Source organism: Meriones unguiculatus, chromosome 9, assembly GCF_030254825.1.
Source record: "Meriones unguiculatus strain TT.TT164.6M chromosome 9, Bangor_MerUng_6.1, whole genome shotgun sequence".
Classification (NCBI taxonomy): domain Eukaryota; kingdom Metazoa; phylum Chordata; class Mammalia; order Rodentia; family Muridae; genus Meriones; species Meriones unguiculatus.
The window spans coordinates 30,802,477-30,817,661 of NC_083357.1; positions in this window are offsets into that span (position 1 = coordinate 30,802,477).

The window sequence follows — 15,185 nt, forward strand, 5'->3', positions numbered from 1 at the left end:
TTCTCTGGAGACATGGACTCCTAGTGTCTTTTTTTGCCCTGGTGCACACTGCTCAGTGTCCACCAGCTGGCTGGCCACAGAAATTTGCCTGTGCCTGGAGCACAGCTGTGTGATGGCGGCTCAGTCTCTGCCAGCTGTCTGGTGCGCAGAGACTGCCTGTGTCTGCCTTTGCGGCTTTTGGGAGCCTGAGTGGCTCCCTAAGCTGGGTAATTTTCCGGGGACCTTTTCAGGTTGGGGGTGAGCTGAGTGCTTTGAGATCGGACCCGCCGTTTCTATCTCCGGAGGCGAATCAGGCGCGCAGGCAGGCAGGGCTCTGTGCCGGAACTTGGGTCCCGGGCTCTGGCTCCGGGCTGGCTCCTGGGGTGCCCGTGGAACCCGCCTGAGTCTTTTCCAGGGGATGTCTGGGTGACCTAAGGCCGGTCCCAATCGTTTCCTGTACCCTGGGATTATCTCTCGACTGAAAATTCCAGTCTCTAATAGTGTGGTGCCCAAGGTTCAGTCTGGGACCGTGACCAGAGACACTGGCTTGTGGCTCTGGGCTGGGGCTGGGGCTGGCAGCCGGCAGCCAAGCGTCTGGCGGAACCGGGATCTCTTCAGCGGTTTAGCCGGGTGAGTTAAAAGCTGATTGAATCCCCCACCGTGGGGTATCCTCTCACCTGGGAAACACAATGACTGTGTTTTATGGCCGAGAGTTCTGATTGCTGGTCACTGTGCTGATCCTGCTGTGCTGCTGCTCAGAATGAGAGTCCTCCCGGCGCCGCCATCTTGCCCCCTCCTTAATTTTATTTTATTTATTTATTTTTTTATTTTATGGGTATGCGTGGGTGTTTTGCCTGTTTGGTCTGTGCACCACGTCTGTGCCTGATACCCATGGAGGCCAAAAGAGGGTTTTAGATTTCCAGGACTGGGTTTATGGACCATAACGTGTTATCACACAGGTGTTGAAAATCAAACAGGTCCTCTAAAAGAGCCACTTCTCTTAACCATTGAGGCATCTCTCCAGCCTTGGTCTCTGCTTTCATGTGAAATAATAGCATATGGAAAGTATTATGGTCTGGAAGGCTGGACTAATAATACACTAAAATGACAGTTAAAATTTTAATGAAATTATGATTTTTTTTTTTAGTTAAGAAAAAAAAAACATGAAATTTTCCAAGTTAATGGGGGCTTCGTAGTTTAATTCCAACTCCTACTCTTTGAAAAAGCTGCAGGTTTGGTAGTTATATCTAAGCTTATTCAAAACTACAGCAGCTAAGGGCAGAACTACTAAATCTAATTGCACTTTTATTAGTTTTGTTTGCTTGTTTGTTTTTAGTTTTGGGTTTGTTTTTTTTTTGAGTGGAGTTCAAACTCACTATTTTCTCATTTCTATGTAAATTAGGAGCATGATCTTTTCTTAATCAACCGGTCATTGGTTTATAATTCACTCATTTAACAAATTGGGGTGAATTCTTTGTGGAGTATCATGTTAGGGGCTTTTAGTACCAAGAAAAATAAACAAAACTAGGTCAGGAGGCAGAGTTTAGTCCAGAAAAGAAGCAAGTGTCAACAGTATACACAAGGATATTGTGGCATACATACTGCTACACACAATAACAATATGCAAAGGAGCTCTGGAGGGAAAACAGAGCAATGCAAGCAGTAGGAGAAGCCTCTAAGCCCAGCAAAGTCCAAAATAAACACTCCTGTGTCCCTGCTTTTGAACTAGATAAGGAACAATGCAATGAAGTAGCAACAATCATCACTTAATTAATAAGACTTAACTGTAGGATATAACGTCAAAAGCCAAAAGGCCCATTAAGGACATACCAGGATGGAGTCTGCTTGTGCACTTGGGGAAGGTAGAGCTAGGCAAGGGTGAGCAAGAAGGGCAGAGCCAAAGGAGGCATACCCAGGTGCTTCTTCCATTTCAGCCACAAAGTAAGCCACACCTAAGGAGGAGAAAAACAGACAGGGATGTGAAGCCCAGCAGCACCAGGACCCCGACTAAGCAACACTGGGAGTTTTAGGCAGTAAGCAAACCCACGACCTCTCCCATAGCTGTCTTTTGTTCTCTCTTTTCCAAAAGAATGGGCCTTTGTACAGCCTCCTGATGGCCTCTATTTACAGCAAAAATGTTAGGGTTTTAAGGCAAAATGAAGGGTTGCTTGATGGATTAGAGCCAAGGAATGCCAAATTTCACCCCATGCAACAGGCCTGATGTGAGAGGTTTGGGGTTGGGGTAGTAGAGGCTGACTCTGAGTGAGGATGGAAGGGAAAAAGAGGGTGGGCAGCGAAGGCCCATCCCCTTTTGTAAAGGGGGTATAGCATTTGTGCATAGTGAGAATACGAACAGTGGAAGTGTAGCATTTTGGCAACTGTCAATAATGTGGCCGCTGTTGCTGGGTGAGCTTGGGGTGGGGTTTTCCAACAAAATACCATTATACAAACAGCTCAGAATTGAGAAAACACGGGGTGTATAAAATGGTCTTAGTGGGAACGGGATATGGCTGGGCCGGACACTTCATATGACTCTCCTGTGGTGATCATTCTTTCTGCTTTCCCTCGTGCTGGGCTCTCTGTCTAAACCACCCACTTAAAAACCAGCAAGTTAGAGTAATAAATGTAATTGAAAAGCTACTGGCAAAAGTTTTATACCCATTTCTCTGTTCTTCCTACTGAAGAATAGAGGAATTTTTTTCTTCTAAAAGTTTCAGAAGAAAACAACAAGCACAGTAGAGATGGAAAGAAAGTACTTCCGAATGTCCCAGTTTCCCACAAAAAAGCATCTTCCATAGAAACAAACATTTAGTTCAGCAAAACACTTCAGAAGCAGAGCTGGATAGTGGTGCTTGGAAAGAGCCAGGTGTGAAATAGTGCCTGTGAATGTGTTTTGTGAGCATAAATCATACAAAGATTTCCTTGGTTGTTGGAAACACATTACCCCTACAACAGTAAGCCAGAAGCTGAGAGGTGAAAATATGTAACTATAAAAGCTTTAGTTTGCATTAGTTACCAAATGTTGAGCCTGATGTGCGGCGGCACTGTGCCCAGACACTTTCACCTCTGAGGATGCATGAAATTTATACTCTATAAACATTTTTAAATATTTTAACAGTTTCTTCCAAGTACAACAATTCTCAGCATCCTGAAAAATATAACTTAACATATCCATTCAAAACAATTACAAGTCGTAGACTTTCGAGCAAATAATCTGTTGGTATCTATATCAATGTTCACATTTTAAAACTTCGGTTGCAAGTCATTTTACAGTCATAAAGAAATTAAACATCTCATATCACTTCCTTTTCAGTAGAAAGACAGAAGGATGAAGATGTAATTGATGTCTATTAAATTAACATTTATCAAGTCAATAATCATAAATTATTAATTTTTATGTAAAATATTGAGTGCTAAATTGTATCCAGATTTTTTAATTGTAAATAAAAGCAGGAAATCAAAGCTGGAGTCAATTAGGCAAAAAAAAAAAAAAAATACTAAGTTAATAAATTGATATAAGAGGATTTCAAGGGGTCAGGTAAATCTTTAATCTTTAATCTTGAGGCCAGCCTGGGCTACATAATGAAGTTCTATCAAAGAATAAAAAGGAGAAGGAGATGATGGAGGAGGAGGAAGTGATGCGGGAGAAGAAAGAGAGTAAGAGAAAACTGAAGGAAGGGAACTTTCAAGGTTTGCTATCTTGTAAAAGTGAAAGTAACCCTTTAATAAAATGATATGAAGGTTCATATGTCAAAGCACAAAACAGAAAGTAGGATGGTTTTGATATTGTTCATTTTCAGAAACTTCTTGATGTAAGCACCTGACTTTTAAAAAGTATGGAAGTTAACAGCAGTGGCTGTGAAGAGGAGACTGTATATTTCTCCATGCTCCACAGGTTATGGCCTCTTCTAAGATGCACCTTTTCTCAGCCCAGGTAAGAGTCACTAAGTGTGTTCTCTGCAGGGCCTCTGTGGTGGTTTGAATAAGAATGGCCCCATAGGCTCCCATATTTGAATGCTTGGTCATCAGGGAGTGGCACTACTAGAGAAAAACTAGGAAGTATACCTTTGTTGGAGGAAGTGTGTTACTAGGGGTTTCAGAAGCCCAAGCCAGGCTCAATGGTTCTCTCTGTTCCTGCCACCTGTGGACCCAGATGAGAAACTCTCAGCTACTTCTTCAGCACCACGTCTGCCTGTGTGCCACCATGCTTCCCACCACGACGATAATAAACTAAACCTCTGAAACTGAAATCCAGCCCCACTTAAATTTTTTAAATAAGAGTTGCCATAGTCATGGTTTCTTTTCACAACAGTAGAACACTGGCTAAGACAGAAGTTGGTACCAGGAGTGGTGTGTTGCTGTGTGTTGGCAGAATGTAGACTTTGGAACTCTGGGTTAGGAAAGCAGTTGGATAATTAGGGGGAGTTTAACAGATCTCAGTAGTACAAATGTGGAAGACGGGGGTGCTGAGACCAGTGAAAATTCAAATGGCCCAGGCCGAGAAGCTTCAGAACTTTCAGTATTGGATAGCGGCCTAGAGAATGCTCCTGTGATATCTTGGCAAAGAATGTGGCTATTTCCTGCCACTATCCAAAAAATATCTGCCTGAGGCTAAAATGAAGACTTTGCGATTATGGCATTGGCAGAGGAGACTTTAAGACAGCCTAGGATTAATTGTATCACATGGTTAGGAGTGATCACTGTAATTCAGATCTATAATGAAAAGGAGCAAGCTGAGCAAGGAAAAAATACAAAATTTACAGTTTTAGGTGAAAGGGAACATCAGGAAGTATAATGGAACTAAGTCCAGTGCTTAAGAAGATACAAAGTTTAGAGAAAAGCCTGATGCTAAATGGGATAAAGGGAGTGGTAACCACAGGGCAAGACCCCACTCAGCTAAGCTTCCAACTTATGAAAAAGCTTAAGGAGTGACAGAAACCAGTTATTAAAAAAAAAACAAAAACAAAAACAAAAAAAAAAACAGTGACACGGATGTATTTGAATGAGGGGGCCCAGAAAGCAAAAGAACTTGGCAGCTTCTGTTGTGTGATTCTGGCTTTAGATTCAAGGATACAAGAAGAGGGGTGTGGAATCTTCTTCCTTGGTTGTTGAGACAGGTCAATTTCAAGGTGTCCCTACTTGAAAGATCAGAGAAGCCATTGTCTGAAGCTATGAAAGTAAAGCCTGGATTTCACTGGAGACCCCAAGATGTTGGAGATCTAGAGTCCTGGGATCCCTGCTTGGGAAAACGGCTAACAGGGAGTGGAACCAACCCAGAAGAGAAAAGTGTGTTGCAGTCAACAAATCTGAAAGGAGTTGGAGATCTGAAGAAAACTTTGACATCAGACACAGAGATGCAGAGTTTAACATTTGCTCAGCTGGTTTTTAGTCTTACTTTGGTCCAGTATTTCCTCACTATGGCCCTTTCCTTCTCTTTAAAAATAGTAATGTAGATTCTGTGCCATTGTATGTTGGAAGTATGTTAACTGCTTTTTTGTTTTTATTTTGCAGAGGGTTCCACTTAAAATATTGCCATGAGACTCAGAAGAGATTTGGAACATTGGAGTTTTAAGCAGTGCTGATACTGTGATAGACTATGTGGACTTTTGAAGTTGGGCAGAATGCATTTTGTATTACGATATGGCTACAAGTCTATGGGGACAGGGAGAGGAATGCGGTAGTTTGAATAAGAATGGCCCCTTAGGCTCAAACATTTGAATATATGATTATCAGGAATGATGCTACTTGAAAAGGATTTAGGAAGTGTGTCCTTGTTGGAGTAGACAGGACCTTGTTGGAGAAAGTGTTACCCAGGATGGGCTATGTGGTTTCAGAAGCCCAAGCCAGGCCCAATTGTTTTTCTCTCTATTCCTGCTGAGTGATACAAATGTAGAACTCTCCACTACTTCTCCAGCACCATGTCTGCCTGCAGGATGCCATGCTTTCAGCCTTAATGATAATAGACTAAAGCTCTGAAACTGTAGACAATATATTGTAGGCCAAGACCCAGTTAAATGCTTTCATTCATAAGAGTTGCCATGGTTATGGTCACAGCAATAGAACACTGACTAAGACACAGTCAAAGAGAGGAAAGTGTGCTATGGTGAACAAAACTGAAAGGAGTTGGACATCTGAACAGTGATTTAACATCAGACAAGGATATGCAAAATGTGGAGTTTGCTCAGCTGGTTTTTGGTCTTGCCTTTCAGAGATCCAAGATTTAAAATTTGAGTCTTGGAACCACATAACTAAAATCCTGGATACAAATTTAAACAAAGGATTGGGCATGTTGAGATACGTCCAGCCAGCTGCAGTGAATAACCAGGCTTGCTACATTCCTTTCTACACTCAAAATATACTGTTTCCTGACAGCTCATCCAGATGGCCCCTAGCTCGTGGCCAAAGTCACATAGCACCATTTCTAAGAAAAACGACAAAGTGTGCTAATCCCTTGTCTTCCACAGTAACAGCCAATCATCATCTAAGAGGACACTCCAGGTATTGTTCATGATCAGATATCCCCCAGATGATGGGGCCAGAACCATTCACAATCTTGGCACCTGAAATAAACCAATCATTTTAAAGGTCAACTTCCCTAAAAATACCCTTATCCAATCACATAACACCAAGGCTTGGAAACCCCCACTTGCAGTTTTGTCTTTTAAAATCCTGTTTCTCTGGACCTCTCTCCTCTCCTGCTGTGACAGGAAGGAAGGTTTGCACCCCGAGCTCAAGCTTGTACTGAAAAAAACCCTCATGTGTTTGCAGCAGAGTTGATTTCTGGTGGTCTTTGGGGAGTCACAAAATCTGGGCATAATACTTTGATCCAGAATTTCGTCACTATGCTCCCTTTCTTTCCTTTTGAAATGGTTAATGTATGTTCTGTGCCATTGTATATTGGAAATAAGTGATCTGGTTTTTTATTTTGGTTTTACAGGGGATTATAGTTAAGAGATTACTTGAGTCTCAGAAGAGACTTGGAACTGAGTGTTGAAACTGTAATAGACTATAGATGCTTTTGAAGTTGAACTGTGTCTGTTTTGCATTAATTATGACTACAAGTCTATGGAGGCCAGGGAGTGGAATGTGGTAGTTTGAATAAGAATGCCTCCTGTAGACTCATATATTTTAGTGCTTAGTCATCAGGAAATAGCACTACTTAGAAGGAGTAGGAGGTTTGTTCTTGTTGCCATAGGTATGGCCTTGTTGCAGAGAGTGTGTCCCTTAGGGTGGGCTTTGAGGTTTCAAAAGCCAAAGACAGGTCAAGTGGTTTCTCTTTATTCCTGCTGCCTATGGATGCAGATGTATCTTCTCTTTCTCCCTCTGTCTGTCTCTCTCTCTCAGCTACGTCTGTAACACCAAGTCTGCCTGCATGCTGCCATGCTATCCACCATGATGCTACTGAATTAATCCTTTATAACTGTAAGCAAGCCCTAATGAAATGTTTTCCTTTCTGAGACATGCCATAGGACTTCCCCTATCAGAATAAACTGTAATGAATAAATATGAATAAATAAATAAGTGGGGGGAAAAAAGACTTGCCATGGTGAAGGTGTCTCTTCCCAGCAATAGAACACTGACTAAGACAAGCTTCACCCATCCTTGCGCTCACCTGGCAGAGCCCAGCCTTAACCAAATGAAACCCTGGGAATGTCGGGGCTTTCCCATGCAGCTATGGCTAATTACTTGAATTATGGACTTCACAGTAATTATGGACTTCAAGTTACTTTTCTTAGTTAACGTTCATCACCTTTCCCCTAATAAAGCCTTTGGTTAAATTACAAAACTGTCCAGTTTCAGGCCACTGGACAGCACGTTCTCCATTTCCCTTCAGAGCCACCCTCCATCTCTGCCTGCCTGCTCTGAGCTCTGAGAAATTTTCTTAGGACTATTCACCAGCTAGGCAGCCTCCAGATATGGGTTGATGAACCAAATCAACCCATATCTGGAGGCTGAATGACTGAATGGGACTGAGATCCAGAGTTGCTTCTCTAGGTTCTGGGCTGTGGGGCAGCGGTTGCTGCATTTTCTCTACAAAGGCTCGTTTCCACAATGATGGCTGCAACCAGAGCTCACACTGTTTCCAACAGCAACGCTTCCACTTGTCTCACCAGGCCTACAATAGCAATTCCTTTCTATTGCTTCTATGAGGCACTTCTCTAACTCTTATTAGTGTCACAACTTGTACCTTTCTTTGTAAATAATTATTAACAGCTCCTCAGTGATGTTGGTTGAGTATGTGATCAATTTCCTTAGAGAGTTCTCCTAACCTCTTCCAATGGGACCCTGTTAGCCAATAAAGAACCCAGTTATTTTCTGCAGCTAATCTCAGCATTCTTTGGTAGCTCTCACCTACTGAAGGGTTCCCTCCAGTAACTCATTATTCTTACTCCTACTCCACTTCTCTCTAACACATCGTATCTACCAGCATGAAAACACACTCAAACTGTTCCAACAAAACTCCCTTAGCAGCTGCCTCATTCACTGTCCAGCTGTCTCTAGTTCCATCTGGACTTTTACAGCTCTACCTCCCTTAGGGTACCATAGCTTCTCCATGGGTAGTCCAATAGTGAGCTCTGCCTCAATATCCTTGACCCATCAGCAACACTGGCCTTTGCTGACCTCCTTCCTCCCATGTCACTCCTTTCTCTTGATTATTGGCTACCTCGCTGAAATATTCTTCCCAGTATGTTTTGCTTGTTGCTTCCTATCTAGTGCTGGAGTGCTCTAAAAATCCACGTCTCATAGCTTCCCATTTAACTATAAAAGTAACTTTGCCCCACTTCATGCTCCAAAGTCCAAATTCTTTCCCTAGCCTACAAGAAACTGGAGATGTGCTTGACCCCTAAAACTTAGCCTGTCCAGATTGATATCACCTAGTCCTCTTCATCCACTATCAGACTCTTTTTCTTTTCCATCCTCCCCACAGTAATTAGACACTTTGTCCTTCTGTCTGCCTGGGCATCAGAGCAATCTCTCTTTTCTCTCTTGCCACATATATTCCATCAACCACCAAATCCTGTTGGATATTGTTGGAAGTGAAGCATGCAAAGCTTTTTTATGAAAAGGAAGAGAAAGTAAGTTCCATGGATAGGTAAATGGATGATACGTTGTTTCTATATCTATATATTTATATAGATAGATTGTAGATAGATAGATAGATAGATAGATACAAACAAACATAGACAGACTTTTATACAATTATGCATTAGATTGCACGTTGGCTTCTTAGGGTGTTCTGAGACAGTCAGACCTTGTACCGTTATTTAGAACCACAGCTATTGACAGGTAAACACAGGACTGAGAAGAGGAAAAGTCTTTGTGAGTGAGGCGGTCATTCTTTTTTTATTTTTTTTATTATTATTAATTACACTTTATTCATTTTGTATCCCCCCATAAGTTCCTCCCTCCTCCCCTCCCGATCCCAACCTTCCTCCCCTTTCTGCATGCATGCTCCTCCCTAAGTCCATTGATAGGGGAGGTCCTCCTCTCCTTCCTTCTGATCTTAGTCTATCAGATCACATCAGGAATGGCTGCATTTTCTTCTGTGGCCTGGTAAGGCTGCAAAGAGCAGGCCAATCAGTTTATGTCAGAGGTAGTCCCTCTTCCCATCACTATGTAACACACTTGGACACTAAACTGCCATGGGCTACATCTGTGCAGGGGTTCTAGGTTATCTCCATGAATAGTCCTTGGTTGGATATGAGTCTCTGGGAAGTTCCCTGTGTTCAAATTTTCTTCTTCTGTTGCTCTCCTGTCTTCTCCAGCTCTTGCTATTTCCCACTTCTTACATAAAATTCCATTCACTCTGCCCAACAGTTGGCCATCAGGATCAGCATCTGCTTTGATAGTCTGCAGGGCAGAGCCTTTCAGAGGCCCTCTGTGGCAGGTTCCTAGGTTGTTTCCTGTTTTCTTCTTCTGGCTTTCAGAGGCCCTCTGTAGCAGGTTCCTAGGTTGTTTCCTGTTTTCTTCTTCTTCTGATATCCATCCTCTTTGCCTTTCAGGATGGGGATTGAGCATTTTAGTTAGGGTCCTCTCTTTTGCTTAGTTTGTTTAGATGTACCAATTTTAGCGGGTTTATCCTATGTTGTATGTTTATATGCGTGAGTATATACCATGTGTGTCTTTTTGCTTCTGGGACACTCAGGATGATCCTTTCCAGGTCCCACCATTTACCTGAAAGTTTCATGATTTCCTTATTTTTCATTGCTGAGTAATAGTAAATGCCCTGAGGATTGAAGCTTCAAGAGTAGAAGGAAATCTAGATTATGTTCAGATCCACAAGAGAAGGAAATATAACGATATTCAGGGTCAAAAGGAAATCACAAATAAGCATTCTGGAAACATACTAAAATGGTTCTTAGGAGTAGAGTAATAAACTGATCAACTCAATAGGCAAGATAGGTAGTTCTCATGCATAATAAAAGTGGAGCTGTTTTCCAGGTACAGTCATGCCCAACACATATTTTCCAATATTATTATTATTGTTGTTATTATCATCATTAGTATTAGGCATTTTGAAGCTTAGTCATGCAGTATAGAGGAGTAATTATTCACCTCCTTCAAATATTTTTGAAAAGGGGAATTGCTGTTTTAAAATAATAAATACTAAACTGCATTCTGCATAAGAGATGTAGGACTCAGGAAGTCAAGTCTCAGTAATTATCTCTATAATCATAAAGACAAGCAGCTCATGAAGCTAACATTATTTTGCTCTGGTTTAAAATGTGTAATTAATATGAATGAGAATGGATTGTTAAAATAAAATAATTTGTTAATAAAATGGCTGGTCTGTGACCTATTTGGGAAAGTAGAGTTTTAACTTTCTCTATTGATAGACCCAATTCTCCAGTCCTGTGTTTGAGCAACACCCATGTCGCACTTACTATAGGCCAGGCTCCTCTGAGAGCATAGCTAATTCCATCTCAGTGCTCTGGCTAGCACAGAGGTAGACACTACTTAGGGCATACAGAAATACGGGAAACTGAGGCATAGTGAGACTAAGAAGCCTACCCAACTAACACAACGAAAATTCAACCACCTTCAGAGTCCATGTAAAGACATTTGCAACTAAGGTAACATTTTAAAATTTTACTCTGGTTTCATTTAATGCTTTTCTGAAAATAGGGAATAGACATTAGTTAATAGCATGTCACAGCCTTATAAGCATGTTGAGGTAGGTGTGTCTGGCTGAAATAACTGGAGTTATCTACATGTGTGATGTGCAAGCATCTTCTAAGATGAATTCACTTGGAAACAGATACTGAGACAAAAATAATGAGTTCAAGCACTGCTAATTACTAACCCTCCAGATCTGGTTATTGCCCAGGTACACCTATTCTTGTTGTGTAAAGCTGCTTAAGACATTATTTCTCACCGGTTAATAAAAAAGGACTATACCTGGGCAGGGCAGAAGGAGATAGGCATGGTTAAGGTCCCGGGAATTTGGGCACAGGAAAATCAAGAGACGGAAACAGACAGACGGGAAGAGAGAAAAGAGGAGGAAACCATGATGGGTTAGCATGAAAAAGGAACCACATGGGCCAGGAGGAAGGACTTCAAGGCATGGAAAGGCATGATTCAAGACAAAAGACAAGCAAGTACTTATAGTATTATGGATGGCAGGTAGCTCAGCTAAGGATGGTTAAGGCAGATGGCACTGGATGGGGCCTGGGAGGTGGATGGTGAGGTTATTGAACTAGCATAGGTGGAATTATTTGCCCAACCTAAGGTGTTATAAGGCAATTATAAAATCTAACAGGTGTCTGTGTCTTATTGATTATGATAGCAGGTCAACTAATACCCACCATAATAATTATAGGGCTAATAATAAACGATATTTAGCCACTTAATTGTCTTGGCTCCAAATTTCCCATTAGTCCTGTTTTCTGTGTAATGGCTATGTCATCTCCATGTCTCAGTGGCTCCAATCTTTCATCTGTCCCAGCTGCCCTTGAAAGCTGCTTCCTGCTTGAAAGCTTGAGGAAAGGAGCCCCTGTAAACTATATCCTTCACTCAGATGACAGACTATGCAACTCCCCTCTCTCTGAGTCTCTGTCTCTCTATGCCTCTGTCTCTCTGTCTCTGTCTTTCTCTGTTTCTCTGTCTCTGTCTGTCTCTCTCGGTCCTGATCCTGTCTGGTAGCCTTCTACTACAGGCACAGTTTTCTCTACAATTTTCCCCTTCCAGATAAAAGGAGGGCTGATAAGCTTATGCAGTGTTAGCTTTGAGACATTCCCTTGCTAAGGACATGCTCCAAGACCCTGGCTGAGGCTCCAGCAATAAGTTAACATAACTATACATAATTTTTTAAATTGAAATTACATTTTTATTTTTATGTTGCATTTAGTTTCTAGCTGGGGTCTAGCTCACTGGTAAAACATTTGGTCAAAATGAGAGGGCCTAGATTCTATCTGCAGCACTGCAAAGATAGATGGATGGATAGATAGATAGATAGATAGATAGATAGATAGATAGATAGATAGATGGTAGATAAAATAAAGCCCTAAACTTGTACTTGGCTTCTAGTTCCTAAAAGCATTCACTTGTAATTGAACTAAGCCTCTGATCTCATCATTACCTGCGTTGACTATTTCTCCCATCCCTGATGGCTCCTTTAACCCTGATCATAATGACATCCAAACTGAATACATTGTCTTCTGCTTACCTTTGGACTTGTAATGACCCTTTGTCTCATCCCTGTCTCTATCTATATTCTTCCTTGTTCTATGAACCCATGATGTCATAGGCTGGTTAGATAAGACAGAGAGTCCAATATATAGGAAAGATTGCTTGCTTAAGCAGATACTTATCTATGCTTAATGGAAACAAAGCCCAGTTTCTTAAGTAGATAGCCCATGCTCTAGTCTCCTTCTCTTGGTGTGACAAACGTCATGACCAAAAGCAACTTGAGGAGGAAAGGGTGTACCTGACTTACACTTTCAGGTCAACATGTGCCATTTGAGAGAAATCAAGGCAGGAACTCAAGTAGGAACTGAAGCAGAAACTATGAAGGAATGCTGCTTACTGGCACCCTCATTTTCTTCTATTCAGATAGTGTTCTTATAGAGCTCAGACACAACTACATAGGGCTAGTGCTGCCTGTCAATCATCAAGATATTGTGCAGGCCATTCTGACCTGGGAAGTTCTTTATTGACACCCTTTCTTCCTACATGATGCCAGGTTGTGCCAAGTTGACAATTAAAATTAAGCATCACAGCCTAAAAGGTGGCATGGCTTAGTGAAAAGCACACTAACTGGAAATGGGAAGACAGATGTTTGTCCTCAGCTGTCTGCTCTATCACCTGGTATGGGTGTAACTTTGGACAGAAGCATAAATGTTCCGGAATTCACCTGCTACACTGACAACTGAAAGATGTACAAATAGGGAAGGAATTCTCAGTTTTCCCTCCCGGAACAGTGCTGTAAAACTACTGCAGGCTCCATTTCTTTCTCCCTCTTTCTTTACCAGGACTTTGCCAGAACTTTGCCAGGACTTTGCCAGGACTTTGTACATAACAGGCAAATGCTCTCCCACCAAGCCATGCCCCAGGGCCCTACATGCTCCATTTCAAAGAAAGCAATCTGGTAACAAAACATGAAGTTCAGTATGTCAAAAATAAAACTGGCATTGACCAGACTATTTTGGTAAGTCGGGGAAAGGAACTTGGCTTCCTACCATCCTTTCTTACTCTACCCTATCTCAAACTCCCCAATCAAGACCAAAAGTACATCCCAGAAAAAGATTAAGCTCAGATTTCTGTTGTCTAAATGACTCAGGTCCTACCTCACCAGCACCTTTCTTCTTCCTTCTTTGTAAGCATCTATCCACACATTTGAAGCAGTCACAAAATGAAGGGTTCATTAGAGTTGATGATGCCAGAATGGGGGCTCAGGAGCGCTAGGGACAGGGACTTACAGAATTCAATAGGAATCATTGTAAGTAAATATACTCTCTTCTGCCAGCTACTTCTTAATTATTTTATTCTCAGCCATTGTGGCTTCTGGTCCTAACTACAGGCATTTGTGTGACAGTGAGACTTCCTAATGCAAGTCTTACGGCTTCCACAACACTTCACAGTACCAAAGATACAGAGGAAGGGAAGTATACACTATGGAGGATATAAAATGCTTGAAAGAAAGCATCTTTATGAACCCAACACTGTGTACAAAGAATGCACATCAATAAAAAAGAGAGGGACAAAGCATATTTATTATACCCAGGAAAACACTAAATAAGAAAATAAATAGACAACAACATATAATCCTTTTGGCCTTTTCAAAGCAATATGAAGTTAGTCCCAGGGACACTTTAACTTGAGGCTCTAAATCCTCACAAAGAATTTCATAACAGATGCAGTCTCTGTTGGAAACAACAAATCTTTCAATACTTCATTCAGGAAAAAAATACATGAGAAGAAAATAAATCTGATTTTAAAACTTATTTTAATAGTAATGAATCAAAGTGATAAAATTATGAAAGAAACATGAAAAAGATGTACAGCTGCTCAGTATTTTTGATAGTGGAGAATTTTAATATAAGAATAAATAAAAAGGTTTTCATCTGTTTTAGGTTAGGATGGTTTTGCCAAATAGCTCTTAGAAATAAAACATGACACAGACATTAACATACCGATATAATATTTTGCACAGCAGCAATACTGTAGGAGTATGCACTGACATGAATAATTCACGAGACCAAAGTGGCACATCACTTCACAATCATTTACCTGCAATTACATTCAAGCTCATTCCAGGCCTGAGACTCAACATGAACACAGCATAATGGCCTGGCAGAGACATCATGACTAGTAATGCTGAGACCACAGACAAATTAAGAAACATGTTCTATAAAACAGTCTCTCCTAGAAATGGCTGCTTAAGCAAGACCAGAAAACAGTAACATCAGTGGACATATGAACATGGAACGAGGGAATTTTCAAAGGTGTCTCCAGTAGGCAAGAACCACAGGCAACCAATGACTGCTGAAAAACTAGTTAGTGTCCCCCACAGATGACCCTTTCACTGTTTTCCCAGTGCAGAGTGGGCAGCCCTGGGACCATAGATACACAAAAAGACAAAAACAGACTCAGCAGGCGGTATTTATAAATTTGTGCATACATATACATATGCGTGTATGTTATGTCACAATAATAGTCTAAGAAAAAGGGGATATTATCTTGAAAGTGAGAGGACATCCATCGGA